The following is a 24,221-nucleotide window of genomic DNA, read 5'->3' as shown; positions in this document are numbered from 1 at the left end:
TCTGGGTTAAGCGGGCATTGTGTCAAGAAGTGTGGCTTGGTTGGGTTGTGTTTTGGAGGACGCACAGCTCTCTACCTTCGCCACTCCCGAGTCCGTACGAGAGTTGCATCGATGAGACAAGACTGTAACAACCAATCGGATACCATGAAATTGGGGAGAAAAAGGGGTAATTTAAAAAAAATAAATACTGCAGCTTTTCATGCGAACTATGGCAATCAATTTGCATTGCTAGTACTACTGTATGGGTTGGGATTATGGCTCATTATTTTATCTAGTCAGTAGCTAGCTACATGTCTAAACAAAATATTCTACTTCGCCAGATTATTCATGYCCCATCAAGTTAGCCAGGTTTGTCTGGAGGTGATTACTGCCAATGAACATGTGTACATGTCTAGACAATAGTGATCCATCCACTTAGCTAGATGTGGCTGGGGGGTGGTTATAGAATTTCTTTCACATGACCCAAAAATGTTAACAACTGTGTATGGGTAAGCATTTTCTAATATCTAAATATTTGAATCTGGAGTCTTTCTATTTTTGATATTGCTATTATGCAAGTAACCATTTGACTGTGCTGTTTACACCTTCTGTATCCTCTGCATGTGACGAATTAAAGTTTGATTTTATATAGTATGTTTACCATTGACGGTAAAGTGAAGAACAACATGACCTGCACCAAAGTCAGATTAGGATGTAGGGCACTTTTAGTCTTGATCTTTTGTTTACTACTGTACCTTACTCACTCTGTTTAGCACATGGCCTCACCTGAATCCTTAAAGAGATGGGTGGGGTAATACTTAAGTGGGTGTGAATGATGCTGAATAAGTGTAGACAAAGAAGAGCTCTCCAGTAGGTGTACCAAAACATTCAAGAGCCATTTTCTCTAAAGTGGAGTAACAAGTTCATCAACTTTCAAAGCATAATTACTTTCCCATTGTCCCTCAAATGCAGTGTATGATATACCATTTTGTAGCTCCGAGTCTGTACTTTTATCCAATGTAAAAAAAAAAAAACGCAATTTCAAATTTTGCACCATAATGTGGTCAGTCACATTTATTAAACAGAAAAGACAGCTAGCACATTAATGTCTGTGGCAAAAATGCTGCTAAGCCGTATGTGGTACCGCAATTCCGCACCTGACAGAAATGGAGCATTCATTTTCTACAATCGTGTTCGTTTGATACTGCCGTTTTTAGTATGGTCTGTTTTAAAATGTTTCTATTTGAGACATATAAAGTGTGTCGGTAGAAAGGTTAAGTTCTCATCAGTAAAATAATGTCTGTGTGTTTCAATGACCATATGACTGATTCTGTTGGACCAAACCTCAAATGCAAAAAGTCGAAACTGCTTCTTTTTTTCAGATAGTAAGAAAGGATCTTTACTGTTTGTTGTGAGTGACGGGGGGAAGGGTCTTCATGTCTGTCTGCGAGTGGGAAGTTTCACACAGCAGCCAAGGAGTCGAGACTAAATAAATAAATAGCCTTATTAGGCAGGCACATCATTTAACGAGGACCATGAGGCCTTTGTCTGTAATTTGATTGTGGTCAGTCACTGTTTTTTAGTTTGTGAATCCCCTTGTTAAGATGGATGCTCAGCCTGGCAATGCATCATACAGACCATGCATTTATTGCCTATAGTGTTCTAACTAGAGGTCGACCGATTATGATTTTTCAACACCGATACCAATTATTGGAGGACCAAAAAAGCCGATACTGATTAATCGGCCAATTTTCTTATTTTTATGTATTTGTAACAATGACAATTACAACAATACTGAATGAACACTTATTTTAACTTAATATAATACATCAATAAAATCAATTTAGCCTCAAATAAATAATGAAACCTGTTCAATTTGATTTAAATAATGCAAAAACAAAGTGTTGGAGAAGAAAGTAAAAGTGCAGTATGTGCCATGTAAGAAAGCTAACGTTTAAGTTCCTTGCTCCGAACATGAGAACATATGAAAGCTGGTGGTTCCTTTTAACATGAGTCTTCAATATMCCCAGGTAAGAAGTTTTAGGTTGTAGTTATTATAGGAATTATAGGACTATTTCTCTCTATACCATTTGTATTTCATATACCTTTGACTATTGGATGTTCTTATAGGCACTTTAGTATTGCCAGTGTAACAGTATAGCTTCCGTCCCTCTCCTCGCTCCTACCTGGGCTCGAACCAGGACCACATCGACAACAGCCACCCTCGAAGCAGCGTTACCCATGCAGAGCAAGGGGAACAAGTACTCCAAGTCTCAGAGCGAGTGACGCTTGAAACACTATTAGCGCGCACTCCGCTAACTAGCTAGCCATTTCACATCGGTTACACCAGCCTAATCTCAAGAGTTGATAGGCTTGAATTCATWAACAGAGCTGCTTGCTGCTGTTTGAATGAATGCTTACGAGCCTGCTGGTGCCCACCATCGCTCAGTCAGACTGCTCTATCAAATCATAGACTTAATTATAACATAATAACACACAGAAATACGAGCCTTAGGTCATTAATATGGTCGAATCCGGAAACTATCATCTCGAAAACAAAACATTTATTCTTTCAGTGAAATACGGAATCGTTCCGTATTTTATCTAACGGGTGGCATCCATCAGTCTAAATATTGCACAACCTTCAATGTTATGTCATAATTACGTAAAGTTCTGGCAAATTAGTTCGCAATGAGCCAGGCGGCCCAAAATGTTGCATATACCCTGACTCTGCGTGCAATGAACGCAAGAGAAGTGACACAATTTCACCTGGTTAATATCAAGTTTGTTTTATATAGCCCTTCGTACATCAGCTAATATCTCGAAGTGCTGTACAGAAACCCAGCCTAAAACCCCAAACAGCAAGCAATGCAGGTGTAGAAGCACGGTGGCTAGGAAAAACTCCCTAGAAAGGCCAAAACCTAGGAAGAAACCTAGAGAGGAACCATAATATTGCCTGCTAACCTGGATTTCTTTTAGCTAAATATGCAGGTTTAAAAATATATACTTCTGTGTATTGATTTTAAGAAAGGCATTGATGTTTATGGTTAGGTACATGTTGGAGCAACGACAGTCCTTTTTTGCGAATGCTCACTACATCGATTATATGCAACGCAGGACACGCTAGATAAACTAGTAATATCATCAACCATGTGTAGTTATAACTAGTGATTATGATTGATTACGTTTAATGCTAGCTAGCAACTTACCTTGGCTTCTTACTGCATTCGCTCCTCGTGAGGCAGGTGGTTAGAGCGTTGGACTAGTTAACCGTAAGGTTGCAAGTTTGAATCCCCGAGCTGACAAGATAAAAATCTGTCGTTCTGCCCCTGAACAAGGTAGTTAACCCACCGTTCCTAGGCCGTCATTGAAAATAAGAATGTGTTCTTAACTGACTTGCCTAGTTAAATAAAGGTGTAAAAAAATAAAAATGAATCGGCGTCCAAAATTACCGATTTCCGACTGTTATGAAAACTTGAAATCGGCCCTAATTAATCGGCCATTCCGATTTTAATCGGTCGACCTCTAGTTCTAACTTGTTTGTTCGAGCTTATTAGACAAGTGTATAAGAGCTGTTCTACACTGAAAAAACGGAGAACCCTGCCTGTCTCCCTCTCACTGTCGCCAAAAAGAAACCTGAAGTGTGTCACTATGGACGCGTCACTCCTGACTGAGACGGTGCTGATGTATCCCCGTAGAGCAGAGGTGCTGACAGCAGGTTTACAGCAGAAAACATCAATTGATTCTTTGCTTTTCATTCAACAGCTTTTCACACTAGTTTTCATGCCTAAGACCTATTTGTTTTGTTCCCCACTCGGCATTGGGCTCAGTCTTTCAAACGGTTGTCAGACTAACTCAACGTTTCCCAAACACCACCACCTCTTCTTCCTCATCGGGACCCCCAAGAGTGTAGTGCTTGGGCAAAAACCAACACATAAACCCCTTGGGGTCTCGAGGACCGAGTTTGGGAAACCCTGGACTAACTACTTTTGTTTATAATTTTCTTCAGGCTTGGGTTTTTAGGTGCCTCACCACCACTGTAGCCATTTATGGAATTAAACTGTACTGGGGGGGGGCGCAACATGTAAAGCGTTGGTCCTGTGTTTCATGAGCTGAAATAAAATATCCCAGAAATGTTCCTTACACACAAAAAGCTTATTTCTCTCATTTTGTGCKCCAATGTGTTTACATCCCTGTTATTGAGCATTTCTCCTTTGCCAACATAATCCATCCACCTGACAGGTGTAGCATATCAATAAACTGATTAGATAGCATGTTCATTACCAGTGTTGTAAAGTACTTAAGTGAAAATATTTGAAAGTACTACGTAAGTAGTTTTTGGGGGTATCTGTACTTAACTTTACTATTTATATTCTTGACTACTTTTACTTCACTACATTCCTAAAGAAAATAATGTACTTCTTACTCCATACATTTTCCCTGACACCCAAAAGTACTCGTTACATTTTGAATGGCTAGCAGGACAGGAAAATTGTTAAATTCAGGCACTTATCAAGAGAACATCCCTGGCCATCTACTGCCTCTGATCTGGAGGACTCACTAAACACAAATGCTTAGTTTTGTAAATTATGTCAGGTGTTGGAGTGTGCCCCTGGCTATCCTAAATTTAAAAAAAGAAAATTGTGCCATCTGGTTTGCTTAATATAGGCAATTTGAAATGATTCATACTTGTACTTTTGATACTTAAGTATATTTAAAACTAAATTATCTTAGACTTTTACTCAAGTAGTATTTTACTGGTTGACTTCAACTTTTACTATTTACTGGGTGACTTTCTATTCTTTTCCTCAAGTATGACATTTGGGTACTTTTTCCACCACTGTTCATTACACAGATGCACCTTGTGCTGGGGACAATAAAAGGCCACTCTTCGATGTACAGTTTTGTCAATCAACTCAATACAAACAGATGTCAAAAGTTGAGGGAGCATGCAATTGGCATGCTGACTGCAGGAATGTCCACCAGAGCTGTTGCCAGAGAATTTAAAATTAATTTCTCTACCATAAGCCGCATCCAGCGTTATTTTGGAGAATTTGGCAGTACGTCCAACCGGCCACAGCAACGTAGACTACTTGTAACCATTCCAGCCCAGGACCTCCACATCTGGCTTTTTCACCTGCGGGATCGTCTGAGACCAGCCGCCCGGACAGCTGATGAAACTGAGGAGTATTTCTGTCTCTAATAAAGCCCTGGTGTGGTGAAAAACTAAATTTGATTGGCTGGGCCTCGCTCCCCAGAAGGTGGGCCTGTCTCCCAAGTGGGTGGGTCTATGCCCTCCCAGGCTCACCCATGGCTGCGCCCCTGCCCAGTTATGTGAAAGCCATAGATTAGGGCCTAATGAATTTATTTAAATTTACTGATTTCCTTAAGTGAACTATAACTCAGTAAAATCGTTTAAATTGTTGCATATTTTTATATTTTATATTTTTCTTTCAGTATTGTTGTACCACCCATGTTTTTGCATACATTTGATAAAACACTGCAGGTTGCACCTTATTCAATATTTCCCATAGTCTTTCTCAACATGCTAACTGACGCGCTTCTGCTTCTTGTCCACCTTTCCCTGTGGGACACTGAAACTGCTCTTATCTCTGTCATATTCAGAGAGCTGGCTTGGAGGCACCCAGGCCCATCTGTCAGTGGAACACTCTGTACCCACCATATGTAAAACACACACACGCACACTGTGTGCAGTATGAGGTGGACCACAAGGAGCGCACTKTAATCACTATTGTATGCAAGGCTCCAATGCACCACCACAGAGACTGTCTTATCACAAACCAGCTAAATGTTATTTATTGGCGCTGAAATATCTGACTGCTATTAATGACGAGTCCTAGAAGAGAAAGGTTATCTGTGTTTCTCCCTCTGCCTTGCTCTGTGGCTTTTGAGTAGATAGTATACAGCTACCATCAGAATAGACTTTTCGCAGAAGTTTAAGAGAATTAATGTAGCAGGTTAGGAGAATGAGGTTAAGGTAATGAAAAGGGTGAGTTAGATAAAATGCTCAAATTCTCTCTGACATGCAACCTTTTGACATAAGATGTATCCCTTCTAGCCATGTCACTGTGGTTCCACTAACTCAGGAAGAGAGAGGCCCTCAAGGTGGCTCCCAGCCAGCTGGCTGCATATGAGGCATGAGCCATGGCTGAAACAGCTGCTGCTCTCCTATTCTCACCCTCCAATGCCCTGTACAGCCCTGTGCCCTGATCCACAGCTGTCTTCCTCCTCTCCTCTTCCTCCACACCCCTCCCTGTACAGCTCTGTGCCCTGATCCACAGCTGTCTTCCTCCTCTCCTCTTCCTCCACACCCCTCCCTGTACAGCCCTGTGCGCTGCTCCACCAGCTGTCTTCCTCCTCTCCTCTTCCTCCACACACCCTCCCTGGTACAGCCCTTGCCCTGCTCCACAGCTGCTTCCTCCTTCTCTTCTGCCTCCACACCCCTCCCTGTACAGCCCTGTCCTGCTCCACAAGCTGTTCCTCCCTCTCTCTTCCTCCACACCCTCCACTGTACAGCCCTGTGCCCTGCTCCACAGCTGTCTTCCTCCTCTCCTCTCCTTCCACACCCCTCCCTGTACAGCCCTGTGCCTGTCCACAGCTGTCTTCCTCCTCTCCTCTTCCTCCACACCCCTCCCTGTACAGCCCCTGCTGCCCTGTTCCACAGCTTGTAACAATATCTCCTCTCTCTTCCTCTGCCTGCTTATCCTCCCACACCCTACCCTGTACAGCCCTGTGCCCTGCTCCACAGCTGTCTTCCTCCTCTCCTCTCCTCTTCCTCCACACCCCTCCCTGTACAGCCCTGTGCCCTGCTCCACAGCTGTCTTCCTCCTCTCCTCTTCCTCCACACCCCTCCCTGTACAGCCCTGTGCCCTGTTCCACAGCTGTCTTCCTCGTTTTTCTTCTCAGAGAATACTCTCCAAGGTTGCTGCAACATACCAGTGAATTCACTTGGTAGTTTACTGAAAACACACAGGGAGGGATGCTATTAGGAAATCAGACATGCCCAGGTAGAGCTTTTCTCAAAAATACATGTACTCACTACTCACACATTGGTTGCTTCCCCAATTGCACCCTACTGCCTAATATAGTGRACTACTTTTGACCAGGGCCCATTGGGTCTCTGGTTAAAGGTGATGTGCGATGTAGAGGATAGGGTGCCATTTGGGACACAGACAGTGTCATCTGCTGGGGTCATGTGTTCATCAGCAGAGCACCGTGCCAGTTGATGCCTTAGGAAACTCAGAAAATCTGTGCATTCTGGATCACTAAGTCCCTCGTGTGCTGTTCACTGTTTATGACGGCCGTATATCGGCTCAACGATGGCTCCTCGAGGTATACCGAGGACCCCTGTCCCCAGCGGTCAGCATGCTTTGCCCTGTACTATTAAGTCAGCCGGGTACTAATGCAGCCTTATATAATGAGTTGTTGTGCTTTGCAGAGCTGCTATTTTACAACACTGATGCAAGAACTGAAGAATGATAGAGAGATCAAAGAGTGACCATCTGAATAGTTTAGAGTGCGTTCTTTGGTACCCTCCTGGAGGAGGAGGGTACCAAAGAATACACACTCACAGTGTGTATTTTTACTGTCTGCCCTCTGTGTATCTCTCACGGTCGGTCTGTCTTGCTCTCAGTCAAATTCACATTCTAAATAACTTAGTAGGCAGACCTCACTCTGTTAAGCCTTTCTGCAATAGTGTTGCAGAAATAAGTGAAAAAAAAAGGGGGTTTCTCTTCATTTTTACTATTTTCCATATTGTAGAATAATATTGAAGACATCAAAACTATGAAATAACACATATGGAATCATGTATTAACCAACAAAGTGTTAAATAAATCAAAGTAGATTTTATATTTGAGATTCTTCAAATAGCCACCCTCTGCCTTGACAGCTTTGCGCACTCTTGGCATTTTCTCAACCAGCTTCACCTGGAATGCTTTTCCAACAGTCTTGAAGGAGTTCCCACATATGCTGAGCACTTGTTAGGTGCTTTTCCTTAACTCTGCGGTCCGACTCATCCCAAACCATCTCAATTTGATTGAGGTCGGGGGATTGTGGAGGCCAGGTCATCTGATGCATCACTCAATCACTCTCATTCTTGGTCAAATAGCCCTTACACAGCCTGTTGGGTCATTTGTCCTGTTGAAAAACAAATGATAGTCCCACTAAGCCAAAACCAGATGGGATGGTGGATCACTGCAGAATGTTGTGGTAGCCATGCTGGTTAAGTGTGCCTTGAATTTTAAAAAAGTCAGACAGTGTCACCATCAAAGTACCCCCACACCATAACACCTTCTCCTCCATGCTTTAAAGTGGGAAATACACATGCATAGATCCGTTCACCCACACCACGTCTCGCAAAGACATGGCGGTTGGAACCAAAAATCTCCAATTTGGACTCCAGACCAAAGGACACATTTCCACCTGTCTAATGTTTATTGCTTGTGTTTCTTGGCCCAAGCAAGTCTCTTCTTCTTATTGGTGTCCTTTAGTAGTGGTTTCTTTGCAGAAATTTGACCATGAGGGCCTGATTCACAGTCTCCTCTGAAGAGTTGATGTTGAGATGTGTCTGTTACTTGAACTCTGAAGGATTTATTTGAGCTGCAATTTCTGAGGCTGGTAACTCTAATGAACTTATCTTCTGCAGCAGAGGTAACTATGGGTCTTCTTTTTCTGTGGCGGTCCTCATGAGAGCCAGTTTCATCATAGCGCTTGATGGTTTTGCGACTGAACTTGAAAAAACGTTCAAAGTTCTTGAAATGTTCCTGATTGACGGACCTCCATGTCTTAAAGTAATGATGGACTGTTGTTTCTCTGCTTATTTGAGCTGTTCTTGCCATAATACGGACTTTTACCAAATAGAGCTATCTTCTGTATCCCCCCTACCTTGTCACAACACAACTGAATGGCTCAAATGCATTAAGAAGGAAATCAATTGCACAAATTAACTTTTAAAAGGGACACATGTTAATTGAAATGCATTCCAGGTGACTGCCTCGTGAAGCTGGTTGAGAAAATGCCAAGAGTGTGCAAAGTTGTCATCCAGGCAAAGGGTGGCTATTTGAAGAATCTCAAATATATTTTGATTTGTTTAACACTTTTTTGGTTACTACATGATTCCACATGTGTTATTTCATAGTTTATGTCTTCACTATTGTTCTACAATGTATAAAATAGTAAAAATAAAAACCCTTGAATGACCAGGTGTTCTAAAACCTTTGACCGGTAGTGTATTTATTGTCACATACACCGGATAGGTGCAGTGTAATGTGTTGTTTTACTGCGTCAGCCGTATTAGTATGGTGCCCCTAGAGCAAATTAGGGTTAAGTGCCTTGCTCAAGGACACATTGACCAAATTTTCACCTTGTTTATTTGTATTCAAACCAGCGGCCCAATGCTGTAACCGTTAGGCTACCTGCCGCCCTGTACATGTATTACGTACTGTACACTGCGGACAAGCTACTAAACCTCTCTTCCTGCCATCCCCAAATCTAGTTGAGGCAATGTCCCAATGTCTGAGTCCACTCAAATCTAATATCCCTCTCTCTGGATGTAACAGTTCTCTCTGCCTTTCTTCCTTCTCTCCACAAGACGTGCCTTAAGGCTCACTCTCTCTCACTCACCCAGCCACAGTGTGCAGAGAGACTGTTGAAACATTTGGAGGCACTGAAGGAGCTGACAGACAGTGCGGATGGGGTGGCCCATTCATTTTCAATTCAACTTAGGCGGGTGGTGTAATTCTATCCAAGTGAAGTGCTCTGCTGTGCCTGTGGAAGCCGCTCAGACTCGGTGGAGAAAATAGGATTCTACTCTATTTTTGAAGCGGTGCCGTCGTTGTTGACCAATCATAGTACAAAACAGCCTGCATGGTGATCCATCAGCACGTACTGTATGTCCAACAGTAGAACCAGCTTACTTGCCCACTCCAGCTAGCTAGCTATCAGTTTAGGATCCTTTTTAACAAGGCACTAGCCGTGTTGACTAGAGGGACAAGTGGTGTACTGTGCAGGGTATTCTGCAATATTCCACGGACTATCTGAAAAGCGTTAGAGGGTATGAAGCAGAAATAAAACATGGATTTTGCATTAGTATACACACAAAATGTCCCAATGCAAAGTTACACCTCACTTCTCTATTTTACGAGTTATTACTTAAAACCGATCAGAATTCCGAAGAATGTTTAAATCAATCATGTCGGAAAACGTTTTTCCGGGGGGTGATGTAAGATGGAGGGCCCGGCAAGCAATCCTAATGTGAACTCCAACAAAACTTCAATTTTCAGCCAACTTAAGAGCAAATATCTATGAATGTATTGTTACAAGTCAAGTTGAAAGGTTTTCACCACAATTTCGTAGTATTCAATTGGTAGTTAGTCTTGTCCATTCGCTGCAACTCCCGTACAGACTCAAGAGGTCGAGAGCCATGCGTCCTCCGAAACATGACTCAACCAAGCCGCACTGCTTCTTGACACAGTCTGCTTAACCCGGAAGCCAGCCACACCAATGTGTCCGAGGAAATACCGTACAAATGGAGACCGTGTCGGCGTGCATGTGCCCGTCCTGCCACAGGAGTCGCTAGAGCGCGATGGGACAAGGACATCCCATCCTATGATTAAAATTTGCGGGGGCTTCACCTGTCGATGGAAAGTAAGCGAAATCCCGACTAGATACATTCCAGATGTCTGTCAGCTAGCATGATAGCACTAAGCGAAGGGGGACATTTTACAAAACTCCTGTAGACTACTTCACAGAGAGCATGCCGAAAAGTTTATGAAACAAAAATAACTGACGAGGTACTACGAAATTAGAGCAAGCAGGTATGATTTCATTTCGTTTCGAGCCCACAGGAAGAAGGCACCAGAGCCTGCCGTGCTACAGGGTTCCCACCAGAACTCAGCCACAAAGTCAGTGAAGAGCAGGGCCCCACATGCCCCCGTTGTTTACATCACACTTCCTGTGATTGGTGGATTGTAGCTCACCACCGCCAACACTTGGTCTGGAATGTAATTACATGGTAGCATGGCTTGTGGCTAATGTTAGCCAGCTTGAGCTAGCTACCGAGCAAACATACGAACTCGGTAGCACAGAGTAGATCCTCCATATGATGTTAAGAGTGCATTGTGGGTAGTTTAGAAGATATTTGAAATAAGTTAATACATTTGTTGTAATCCAAATACATAACTGTTTGTACTTATAGGTAACCAGATCGTGACTACTGCTAAGTCTTTGAACACACTGCTTTTACATTGGTGAGTAAAAACTCATGCTTCCTAGTTCCTTCTCTTTTAAAATTCCTCTCTCACTCACCCAGCCACAGTGTACATTTCGAGGAGCTAAGTCTCTCTCTCTCTCACTCAACCACCTGTTCGTCTGACTCTGTGTGATTCTTAAAGGGATACTGCGATATTCTGGTAAATAATCAATTGTTCTACTTCCCCAGAGTCAGATGAGCTTGGGCCAAATCCTCAAACCGTCTCTGAGTAGAAAATTGGTCATAAGTGATGAGATTAGTCATTTTACTCCTACTCTTATAGGTAGAAATACAAGCTATGCATGAAGACTTTAGTTCCACCCAGTTGACAGATATTTAGGAGACCTTATGAGTTGTCCTAACCATGTAACTGTTACCAGCAGGTGTCTTGATAAGAGAAGAGTCAGTGGTTTCTGCACCATAGACGGACAATTGCTTTGTAGTTATCGAAAGAATGCGTTGCTATTTCTATATGATCAGCCCATAAATAATCTAGACTGGCCTACATCCATCAGTAACTCTTGCGCTTTTCTCAATGATTTCACATGAGGTCTAATTCACATAATATGCCTAAGTACTTARAAATCAAATCAAATTGTATTGGTCCCATACACGTGATTAGCAGATGTTATTGCGGGTGTAGCGCAATGCTTGTTCTTCTAGCTCCGAAAGTGGAGTAATATCAAACAAATTACACAACATATACCCAATACACACAAATCTAAGTAGGAATGAATTAAGACAGTTGGATTTATTTTTATTTAACCTTTATTTAACTAGGAAAGTCTGTTAAGAACAAATTCTTATTTACAGTGACGACCTATATACATATGGACGAGCATCGGACTAAGATACCATAGAATAGTATAGAAAACAGGATATACATATGAGATGAGTAATGCCAGATTTGTAAACATTATTAAAGTGAATATTGTTCCATTCCTTAAATGGCCAGTGATTCCTAGTCTATGCCTATAGGCAGCAGCCTCTAATGTGCTCGTGATGGCTGTTTAACAGTCTGATGGCCTTGAGATAGAAGCTGTTTTTCAGTCTTGGTCTCAGCTTTGATGCACCTGTACTGATCTGGCGTTCTGGATGATAGCGGGGTAAACAGGTAATGGCTCATGTCCTTGATGATCTTTTTGGCCTTCCTATGACATCGGGTGCTGTCCACCTTCTCCACTGCGGTCCCGTCGATGTAGATAGGGGTGGTGCACCCTCTGCTGTTTCCTGAAGTCCACAATCATCTCCTTTGTTTTGTGGACTTTGAGTGAGAGGTTGTTTTCAAGGCACCACACTCCCAGAGCTCTCACCACCTCCCTGTAGGCTGTCTCGTCATCGTTGGTCATCAAGCCCACTACTGTTGTGTCGTCTGCAAACTTGATGATTGAGTTGGAGGCGTGCTTGGCCATGCAGTCATGGGTGAACAGGGAGTACAGGAGGGGGCTGAGCACGCACCCTTGTGTGGTGCGGATCAGTGGAGTGGAGGTGACGTTTCCTACCTTCACCACCTGGTGGATTCCTGTCAGGAAGTCCAGGACCCAGTTGCACAGGGTGGGGTTCAGACCCAGGGCCTCGAGCTTAATGATGAGCTTGAATGGTACTATGGTGTTGAATGCTGAGCTATAGTCAATGAACAGCATTCTTACATAGGTATTCCTCTTGTCCAGATGGGAGATGGCGATTGCATCGGCTGTGGATTTATTGCGGCGGTAAGCAAATTGAAGTGGGTCTAGGGTGTCAGGTAAGGTAGAGGTGATATGATCCTTAACTAGCTTCTCAAAGCACTTCATGATGACAGAAGTGAGTGCTACGGGGCGATAGTCATTAAGTTCAGTTACCTTTTGCCTTCTTGGGTACAGGAACAATGGTGGCCATCTTGAAGCATGTGGGGGCAGCAGAATGGGATAGGGAGAGATTGAATATGCCTGTAAATACACCAGCCAGCTGGTCTGCGCGTGCTCTGAGGACGCGGCTAGGGATGCCGTCTGGGCCGGCAGCCTTGCGAGGGTTAACATGCTTAAATGTTTTACTCACGAGAGCCCACAGTCCTTGGTAGCTGGCCACGTCGGTGGCACTGTGCTATCCTCAAAGCGTGCGAAGAATGTGTTTAGCCTGTTCAGAACCACTAGGCTAAAAAGTCATCACATTTTTATTTTTATTATTTCATTAACCTACATTATATGTAAAGTTATCCCTTTCCTAGTGCAATATCACGTAAAAAAAAAAAATGCCCATAAGTTGGTAAATTAAAGCATCCAGGGCCTATGTTAACGTTGATTGTGTTCTGTAAAAAGATAGACCTTTCAAATGTTTTATGCAACATTATCGGAAAGGGACTCGATGCCTACTGTGCCAACGTGATTTAGAGTTGAATGGGAGTGACGAGTGTGTTGATATAATGGTCATATCTAAATTCCACTTTTAACAACCGTCATACTACTATAATAAGAAGATTGTGGGAGCTGTACTGTTAGATTTCAGTGCAGCCTTTTGATATTATTGACCATAACCTGTTGTTGACTTATGTGTTATGGCTTTTCAACCTCTGCCATATCTTGGATTCGAAGCTATCTAATAGAACTCAAAGGGTTTTCTTTAATGGAAGCTTCTCTAATGTCAAACATGTAAAGTGTGGTGTACCGCAGGGCAGCTCTCTAGGCCTTCTACTGTTTTCTATTTTTACCAATGACCTGCCACTGGCATTAAACAAAGCATGTGTGTCCATGTATGCTGTTGATTCAACCATATATGCATCAGCAAACACAGCTAATGAAGTCACTGAAACCCTTAACAAAGAGTTGCAGTATGTTTTGGAATGGGTGGCCAGTAATTAACTGGTCCTGAACATCTCTAAAACTAAGAACATTGTATTTGGTACAAATCCTTTAAGTTCTAGACCTCAGCTGAATCTGGTAATGAATGGTGTGGCTGTTGAACAAGTTGAGGAGACTAAATTACTTGGCGTTACCTTAGATTGTAAACTGTCATGGTCAAACGTATAGAATTAATGGTTGTAAAGATGGGGWGAGGTCTGTCCGTAATAAAGAGATGCTCTGCTTTTTTGARACCACACTCCAGAAAGCAAGTTCTTCGGCTGTAGTTTTGTCTTATCTTTATTATTGTCCTGTRMTGTGGTCCAGTGCTGCAAGGAAAGACCTAGTTAAGCTGCAGCTGGCCCAGAACAGAGCAGCACGTCTTGCTCTTCATTGTAATCAGAGGGCTGATATAAATGCTATGCATGCCAGTCTCTCTTGGCTAAGAGTTGAGGAGAGACTGACTGCATCACTTATTTTMATAAGAAACCTGTTTGCATAGTCAACTTACACACAGCTCTGACACACACGCTTACACCACCAGAGGTATTTTCACAGTCCCCAAATGCAGAACAAATTCAAGAAAGCGTACAGTATTATATAGAGCCCTTATTGCATGGAACTTCCTTCCATCTCATATTGCTCAAATAAACAGCAAACCTGGTTTCAAAAAACAGATAAAGCAACACCTCACGGCACAGAGCCTCTCCCCTATTTGACCTAGATAGTTTGTGTGTCTGTATTGACATGTGGGCTACGTGTGTCTTGAAAAAGAAATATATGTAGTTTTGTCCTTGGGTTGTTCTTGTCTATTAATGTTCTGTATTATGTCATGTTTTGTGTGGACCCCAGGAAAAGTAGCTGCTGCTTTTGCAACAACTAATGGGGATCCTAATACAATACCAAATACTGTATGATTCAGTGCAGTATTGTTTAGGTAATGCATGCCTACATATTAAGAAAGAGGTAAGAGTGGGCAAAGTGATTGTCAGGCAAAAATGATATCAAAATGTTTTACCATTGTGAGATTTGATGTACAGTTACATTCACGTGTTGCCTGACACGTGCTATTGAGTTCACAGCTGGCGATGCCTCATCGCCATTGGTTATTCCCCATAAATCTATGACTTGGTCAATGAACGTCATCACTTCAGTGCCTTCAGAAAGTGGTCACACCCCTTGAATTTATCCACGTTTTGTTGTGCTACAGCTTGAATAAAACATTTATTGAATTGAGAGTTTTTTTGTCACTGGCCTACACACAATAACCCATAATGTCAATGTAGATATATATCTTTTTTTACCAATTAAATAATACTGAAAAGCTGAAATGTCTTGAGTCAATACGTATTCAACCCCTTTGTTATGGCAAGCCTAAACAGTTCAAGAGTACAAATGTGCTTAACAAGTCACATAAGAAGTTGCATGGACTCTGTGTGCAATAATAGTGTTTTACATGAGTTTTGAATGACTACCTCATGTCTGTACCCAACATATACAATTATATTTCAAACACTGATTCAACCACAAAGACCAGGGAGGTTTTCCAATGCCTCGCAAAGAAGGGCACCTATTGGTAGATGATTCAAAAAAAGATATTGAATGTCTCTTGAGCATTAATTACACGTTGGATGGTGTATCACCCAGTCACTACAAATGCTTTCTTCCTGACTCGGTTGCCGATGAGGAAGGATACCACTCAGGCATTTCACCATGAGGCCAATAGGACTTTAAAACAGTTAGTTTAATGGCAGTGATAGGAAAAAACTGAGGATGGATCAACAACATTGTAGTTACTCCACAATATGACCCTAATTGACAGTGAAAAGGAAGCTTGTTCAGAATAAAAAATATTCCAAAACATGCACCCTGTTTGCAGCAAGGCACTAAAGTAATACTGCAAAAAATGTGGCAAAGCAATCCACTTTTTGTCCTGAATACAAAGTGTTATGTTTGTGGCATATCCAATAAAACARATTACTGAGTACTACTCTCCATACTTTCAAGCGTAGTTGTGTCTGCATCATGTTATGGGTATGCTTATAATCATTAAGGACTGGGGAGTTTTTTAGGATAAAAAATAAAACCTGACAGGCGCTAAGCGCAGGCATACTCCTAGAGGAAAACCTGGTTCAGTCTGCTTTCCACCAGACACTGGGAGATGTATTCAACTTTTAGTAGGACAATAACCTAAAACATAAGTCCAAATCTATACTAAAGTGGTTTACAGTTAGTTTCGACTTAAATCTGTTTGAAAATCTGAAAATGGTTGTCTCGCCAAGATCAACAACCAATTTGACCGAGCTTGAAGAATTTTGAACTAGAATAATCACCAAATGTTTCACATCCAGGTGTGGAAAGCTCTTAGACAGTTACCCAGAAAGACTCACAGCTGTAATCGCTGCCAAAGGGGATATTAACATGTATTGACTCAATGGGTTGAATACTTATCTAATCAAGATTAGGGTTTTTCTTCTTTTTTTTAACAAATGTTATAATTTTTCTTCCGCTCTGACAGACTTTTGTGTAGATCGTTGACAAGAAATGTTTTGTGTGTACTTTTACCCCCTTTTCTCCCCAATTTTGTGATATCCAATTGGTAGTTWGTCTTGTCGCTGCAACTCCCCTATGATTCGGGAGAGGTGAAGGTTGAGAGCCATGCTTCCTCCGAAACACGACCCTGCCAAGCRGTGCTGCTTCMTGACACACTGCTTGCTTAACCCGGAAGCCAGCCGCACCAATGTGTCGGAGGAAACGCGTCCAGCTGGCGACCGAAATCAGCTTACAGGTGCCCGTCCTGCCACAAGGAGTTGCTAGAGTGCGTTGAGATAAGGAAATCCCAGCAGGCCAAACCCTCCCTTAACCCGGATGATGCTGGGCCAATTGTGCACCGCCTCATGGGTGTCCCGGTCACGGCCGGGCTGTGACACAGCCCGGGATCAAACCCGGGTCTTGAGTCACGCCTCAAGCACTGCGATGCAGTGCCTTAGACCTCTGCGCCACTTGTGTGGCCCTAAGAAATACATTTTAATGCCACTTTGTAACAGAACAAAATCTGGAAAAAGTCTATGGGTGTATTTCCTTTGGGGTACCTCAAACTGTCGTGGTTACCAGCTGAGAAACTTTTATGAGTTGATTTTACTCTTGCCTCAGAGGTTTTTTGTCTTAAAACAGGTTTTAACAGGCTTCCTATGACCTTTTTGAGATGCTTTTTGGATACGGTRCCATGTGGATACCATTTTTCTGGAAGTTTGATGTTTCGCGAGCCAATGCTAAATAGCGTTTGCGCAATGACTGGAATTGAACAGGTATGGTAGCGTATGTTTTGGTTATGTAGAAAAACGMTTTAATTGCCAGAATCTTGCAGTATCCCTTTAAACTTTGTTTGGAGGGTTAGCCAGTGACGCTTGTCCTGCTAGTCTAGACCTGTCTGGTTTTCACCATAAAGATATAAGCCTAAAGCCTTCCAGGCTCACTAGGCCTAGATTCACCCTTTTCATAATTCTAGGCTCGATGACTTTTCACACCRTTTTATCATACTAACATCATCGCGTTGCCTTGTCACTGTCCCCTGACACACATTATATCACTTGACAAAGTTAGCCAACATAGCTCACGAGTTCATAGCAGCGTTTTTTATACGGCCGAAATGAAATTAATTTGGGAAATCGCCAATGCATAGACTGTGCCGTTCCCCAGCTCTGAGCACCGATGTGCTTACTAACCCATCGACTGGCTGCTCAGCAGTTGAGTGAAAATATCCTTTATCTGGGTCATCAAACAGACTCTGCCTCTCCCTCCTCCCGCCCTGGCCTCCTGATTTGAAAATGTTGCAGAATTCTGGCCCCGAAATAGAGCTAGCTCAAGCTCACACATTATCGGCCGGCAACTTGACATATTCCTGTTGATGTAGCCGCTTGAAGGTGAAGGCAAGGGCACCACATCTTAATGCATGCATTGTAATGCAATGTGTTGTGGGCTTTCTCTGTCTATTCCTCCTTGCACTGCTCTTTCTCCCAGAGTGCAAGCGGACACCACCGCAGCACTGTCATRTATTAGGAGCTTAACATGAAACTGCCTCGCAACACGAGCCTATCCCGATGATTAGATTATCATTGATTCTCTCATAAACTGTCTGGCTTGATCGATACTGTCTGTGTGCGTTTGTGTGTTCCACATCCATACCCTACAGGTTAAATTGAACTCGGTAGTAGAGGGTAAAGACTGTACTCTGAGGATTAGCCAAATCCTGCCGTTGTAGATGAGACTCGGTGTGTGTGTGTGTGTTTCACCCCAGGGCTAACGTCAACACTCAATCTGTGTGTTCACAGCCCCAGATTAGAGGTGGCGTTGGTTTGGCCCCGAGAGGCTGCAGCATCTGTCTCCCATTTACTCTGGAGATCTGCATCACAGGCCTGAAGCCTCGCAGTGATTCATCTGAGCCTCCTGATAGGCCCTCTTAACACCGTTGATCTACGTGCATGTGGGTGGAGTCGTTTTTTTTGGGGGGGGGGGGGGGGGGGGGGGGGGTCTTTTTGCTGTGTTCCACCAGAGAAGAAGTCCCCTTGTGTAGTGTATATCCACTAGGGGGAGCCAGAGTAGTTTACCAAACAAGAAGAGCCTTGTGTAGTGTATATCCACTAGGGGAGCCAGAGTAGCTTACCAAACAAGAGAGAGCTTGTGTAGTGTATATCCACTAGGGCAGGGGTGTCAAAGTCAAATGGACGGAGGGCCAAATAAAAAATTTAGCTACAAGCCGAGGGCCGGACTGTTCGAATGTTCATTGAAAAAATTTTAAATGACGCATATAGTCTAGTGAACCTAATTGAACCTACTGAAAACCTAACAAATATATTCCTTTTTCACAAGCTGCTCTTTTAGATTGATGGACAACTGGTCTACTCTCTCGGCAATGGTGTTTCTGCTCAGACTCACATTAAAAAAGAGTTGCCTTTTTTCTGGGCAAACTTCGTCACAAACTTTAATCATGCAGTTTTTGATGAAATCCCCCTCCGTAAATGGCCGGGCTGATTTAGCGATCTCTTCTGCCAAAATAAAACTGGCCTTGACAGCAGCCTGGCCTTGTGATTTGGCTTTTTTGAACAGAGCCTGTCGAGATTTGAGGCCTCGTTTTAATTCCTCTGCCTTTTGTAGCCTTTGTTCCATGTCCATATTCTTGTTTTTGTCCGCGTGTTTCGTTTCATAATGTCGTCTCAGATTATACTCTTTCAGTACCGCCACACTTTCTCCACACAGAAGACACACAGGTTTTCCAGCTACCTCCGTGAACATATACTCCGACTCCCACTTTGTTTGAAACCCCCGGTCTCTCAGTGTCCACCTTCCGTTTTGCCATTTTTGATGGGTATCTGAAAGTTAATTTTACTGTGATGCTGACGACTGCTGTGCCAATAAATATTGAAATGAAGCAGCCTACTGCTCGGTGCGTCACCGTTGCATTGTGGGAAATGTAGTATTGGTGCGTGTAAAAGATCTGCGGGCTGCCGGCTTGCTGCGGTCTGCGGGCCGTTTCTAATAATAAATCAAGATCATCCCAGGGGCCGTAAAAACCTTCTCGCGGGCCGGATGTGGCCGCGGGCCTTGACTCTGACATATGTGCACTAGGGGGAGCCAGAGTAGCTTACCAAACAAGAAGAGCCTTGTGTAGTGTATATCCACTAGGGGGAGCCAGAGTAGTTTCCCAAACAAGAGCCTTGTGTAGTGTATATCCACTAGGGGGAGCCAGAGTAGCTTTCCAAGGAAGAGGACCTTTGTGTAGTGTATATCCACTAGGGGGAGCCAGAGTAGCTTTCCAAGGAAGAGGAGCCTTGTGTAGTGTATATCCACTAGGGGGAGCCAGAGTAGCTTTCCAAGGAATAGGAGCGCTTGTCGTAGTGTATATCCACTAGGGGGAGCCAGAGTAGCTTTCCAAGGAAGAGGAGCCTTGTGTAGTGTATATCCACTAGGGATGAAACGGTACACAGTATGTTGTCGAACCGTTCCGTACGCCCCCTACTGTTCAATACACACACATGAACCGCGAAATTACGATATGCCTGTCATTTTCCAATTTTTCCCAAAACTTGCTTATTGCGCTGCAGACTACACGCACATTGTACATTTAGATCTACAGAACCAGACGCACAGCTTGTGAACAGGTAAGGCAGGCAGCTGCTTGGGTCCCCAGGCCGTTAGGGGGCTCCTGAGGGCTGAAACATTACTCCACAGCAATGTCTCCAAATGTGGCAAACGCAGTGACCGCAACCCACTCCCCCTTACACAACCAATGGACGATCTCAGTAGGAAACCTCCCTAAAGGGGCCCCATGAAGAGGGGGGAAACTAAAAACAAATATTCTCTCTGCTCCAATGTGACAATGGCGAGTGCTAGCGAGACAGAGTGAAGCAAATTTGAAGAGGCACCGCAGTCTTTCAAATCCGCTGTGTGGAAACATTTTGGATTCAGCGTTCAATACGATGATGAGGGTAAGAAGACCGTAAACAAAGTACAGTTTGCACACATTTCTTTGCCAGTGTCGGCTACTCGAGTGGAAACACTTCTAACATGTCATTTACGTCGCCATCACCCTTGTAGGTGGAGCTGGAGCAAGGAGAGTCGACTCGTTAGCCAAAACACAACAATCTCTCGCTGCTGCCTTCAAACAACAATTTGCGACAAATTCAGAAAAACAAAGAAATAACGAAAGCAGTGGGAGTGTTCATAGCTAAATATTTTCAGCCCTATTCGCTGGTTACTGACTCAGGATTTCGTCACCTGATGAAACAAATTGAACCGCGTTACAATGTCCCCTCGCGCACGCATTTCAGCAGCAAAGTAATTCCCAAACTCTATGAAACATCACAGAGAGAAATTGAAAATGAATTGACACAGACACCCTACCTAGCTCTCTCCCAAGGATAGTTGGACCTCCAGAGCAACTCAAAGCTACCTCACTGTGATGGTTCACTATGTACTGGAAGCTACCTCACTGTGATGGTTCACTATGTACTGGAAGCTACCTCACTGTGATGGTTCAAAGTCAAATAAATAAACAATACATTCTAGCTACCAATAGTAGTATTCCTTGGGGTAGCTGGCCATTGGAAGTAAACTTGGCGGACTGTTCATTCGATGGGGGTTCACGAATATCGGGAGCCTTCCACAACCTTCCCAATAAGTATGTTTGCAATTTTGGCCATCCTTCCTGAACAGATGACAAACAATGTTTTGAAAAATCTTACCGTCATGGCATATAGTCTAGTGAACCTAATTGAAACCCCTACTGAAACCACTAACAAATATATTTCCTTTTCTACAAGCTGCTCTTTTAGATTGATGGACAACTGGTCTACTCCTCGGCAATGTGTGTTCTCTGCTCAGACTCACATTTAAAAAGAGTTGCCTTTTTTCTGGGCAAACTTCGTCACAAACTTTAATCATGCAGTTTTTGATGAATCCCCTCCGTAAATGCCGGGCTGATTTAGCGATCTTTCTGCCAAAATAAAACTGGCCTTGACAGCAGCCTGGCCTTGATTTTGGCTTTTTTGAACAGAGCCTGTCGAGATTTGAGGCCTCGTTTTAATTCCTCTGCCTTTTTGTAGCCTTTTTCCATGTCCATATTCTTGTTTTTGTCCGCGTGTTTCGTTCATAATGTCGTCTCAGATTATACTCTTTCAGTACCGCACACTTCTCCACACAGAAGACACACAGGTTTTTCCAGCTACTCCGTGAACATATACTCCGACTCCCACCTGTTTGAAACCCCCGCGTTTCTCAGTGTCCACCTTCCGTTTTGCCATTTTTGATGGGTATCTGAAAGTTAATTTTACTGTGATGCTGACGACTGCTGTGCCAATAAATATTGAAATGAAGCAGCCTACTGCTCGTGGGCGTACCGTTGCATTGTGGGAAATGTAGTATTGGTGCGTGTAAAAGATCTGCGGGCTGCCGGCTTGCTGCGGTCTGCGGGCCGGTTCTAATAATAAATCAAGATCATCCCAGGGGCCGTAAAAAACCTTCTCGCGGGCCGGATGTGGCCCGCGGGCCTTGACTCTGACATATGTGCACTAGGGGGAGCCAGAGTAGCTTACCAAACAAGAAGAGCCTTGTGTAGTGTATATCACTAGGGGGAGCCAGAGTAGTTTACCAAACAAGAGCCTTGTGTAGTGTTATATCCACTAGGGGAGCCAGAGTAGCTTTCCAAGGAAGAGGACCCTTGTGTAAGTGTAATCCACTAGGGGAGCCAGAGTAGCTTTCCAAGGAAGAGGAGCCTTGTGTAGTGTATATCCACTAGGGGGAGCCAGAGTAGCTTTCCAGGAATAGGAGCCTTGTGTAGTGTATATCACTAGGGGGAGCCAGAGTAGCTTTCCAAGGAATAGGAGCTTTGTGTAGTGTATATCGCACTAGGGATGCAACGGTAACATGATGTCATGGCTTTAAAAGCTTCTGATAGGCTAATTGACATCATTTGAGTCAAGTGGAGTGTGCCTGTGGATGTATTTCAAGCCTACCTTCAAACTCAGTGCCTCTTTGCTTGACATCATGGGAAAATCAAAAGAAATCAGCCAAGACCCTAGAAAATAATTGTGGACCTCCACAAGTCTGGTTCATCCTTAGGAACAATTTCCAAATGTCTGAAGGTAACGTTCATCTGTACAAACATAGTACGCAAGTATAACACATGGGACACGCAGCATCAAACCGCTCAGGAGGAGACGCGTTCTGTCTCCTAGAGATGAACGTACTTTGGTGCGAAAAGTGCAAATCAATCCCAGAAACAACAGCAGAGGACTTGTGAATATGCTGGAGGAAACAGGTACAAAAAGTATCTTATATCCACAGTAAAAACGAGTCCTATACAACATAACCTGAAAGGCCGCTCAGCAAGGAAGAAGCACTGCTCCAAAACCGCCATAAAAAGCCCGTCTACGGTTTGCAACTGCAACATGGGAAAGAGATCGTACTTTTTGGAGAAATGTCCTCTGGTCTGATGAAACAAAAAATAAAACTGTTTGGCCATAATGACCATCGTTATGTTTGGAGGAAAAAGGGGAGGCTTGCAAGCCGAAGAACACCATCCAACCGTGAAGCACGGGGGTGACAGCATCATGTTGTGGGGGTGCTTTGCTGCAGGAGGGACTGGTGCACTTCACAAAATAGATGGCATCATGAGGAAGTAAAATTATGTGGATATATTGAAGCAACATCTCAAGACGTCAGTCAGGAAGTTAAAGCTTGGTCGGCAAATGTTCTTCCAAATTGACAATGACCCCAAGCATACTTCCAACGTTGTGGCAAAATGGCTTAACGACAACAAAGTCAAGGTATTGGAGTGGCCATCACAAAGCCCTGACCTCAATCCTATAGAAATGTGGGCAGAACTGAAAAAGCGTGTGCGAGCAAGGAGGCTTCAAACTGACAGTTACACAAGCTCTGTCAGGAAGGAATGGCCAAAATGCACCCAACTTATTGTGGGAAGGTTGTGGAGGCTACCCGAATCATTTGACCCAAGTGAAACAATTTAAAGGCAATGCTACAATACTAATTGAGTGTATGTAAACTTCTGACCCACGGGAATGTGAGGAAAGAAATAAAGCTGAAATAATAATCTCTCTGCTATTATTCTGACATTCACAGTCTTAAAATAAAGTGGTGATCCTAACTGACCTAAGACAGGGACTTTTTACTAGGATTAAATGTCAGGAATTGTGAAAAACTGAGTTTAAATGTATTGGCAAAGGTGTATGTAAACTTCTGACTTCAACTGTATATCAAAGCACAAATGAATCCATGATGTCACATCTGTTGGAATACCATATCATGACATGACCCAGATCTTCTAGACTACTTCAGAGCTACAGCCTTGATCCAAGGTTTTAAGGTCCCTGCCAGCCTGCTGTGACAGAGTCCAAGGATCTCATCAAAGAAATTATGGGTGCATGAACATCAAGGTATTTGATCTATTTTAAAATTTTTTTCATTATTGTTTTTTGTTTTATCATGTGCGTTTAAAATGTGATGGAGATGTGTGTCACTTACACTTAAATAATTATAGTTGCCATGTTTCTTTCAGTTTCAAGCAGTGCAAGCAGGGCCATCCACAGAGGAGAAAATCCATCTCATTTTCCCTGCACAAAAAGAAGACTCCGCGTTCA

The 24,221-nt window shown here is 43.2% G+C and overlaps 1 protein-coding gene across 2 annotated transcripts in view; it reads left to right on the top strand.

Annotated features, from left to right (window-relative positions):
* The window catches only part of LOC112069087 (exostosin-like 3), a 56,716-nt gene that overhangs the window by 10,131 nt on the left and 22,364 nt on the right, over positions 1-24,221 (top strand). The window contains exon 1 of one of the 2 annotated variants that reach the window (XM_024136374.2): positions 11,117-11,249. The exons of the other annotated variant lie outside the window; for it this stretch is intronic. The gene's annotated coding sequence lies outside the window, so the exon portion shown is untranslated. Of the gene's footprint in view, positions 1-11,116; positions 11,250-24,221 lie in introns of those variants that run through there. 2 annotated transcript variants of the gene reach the window in all.

This window comes from Salvelinus sp. IW2-2015, unplaced genomic scaffold, assembly GCF_002910315.2.
Source record: "Salvelinus sp. IW2-2015 unplaced genomic scaffold, ASM291031v2 Un_scaffold904, whole genome shotgun sequence".
Classification (NCBI taxonomy): domain Eukaryota; kingdom Metazoa; phylum Chordata; class Actinopteri; order Salmoniformes; family Salmonidae; genus Salvelinus; species Salvelinus sp. IW2-2015.
Note: the sequence above shows the minus strand (reverse complement) of the source record. Positions and strands in the feature narration are given on the sequence as shown.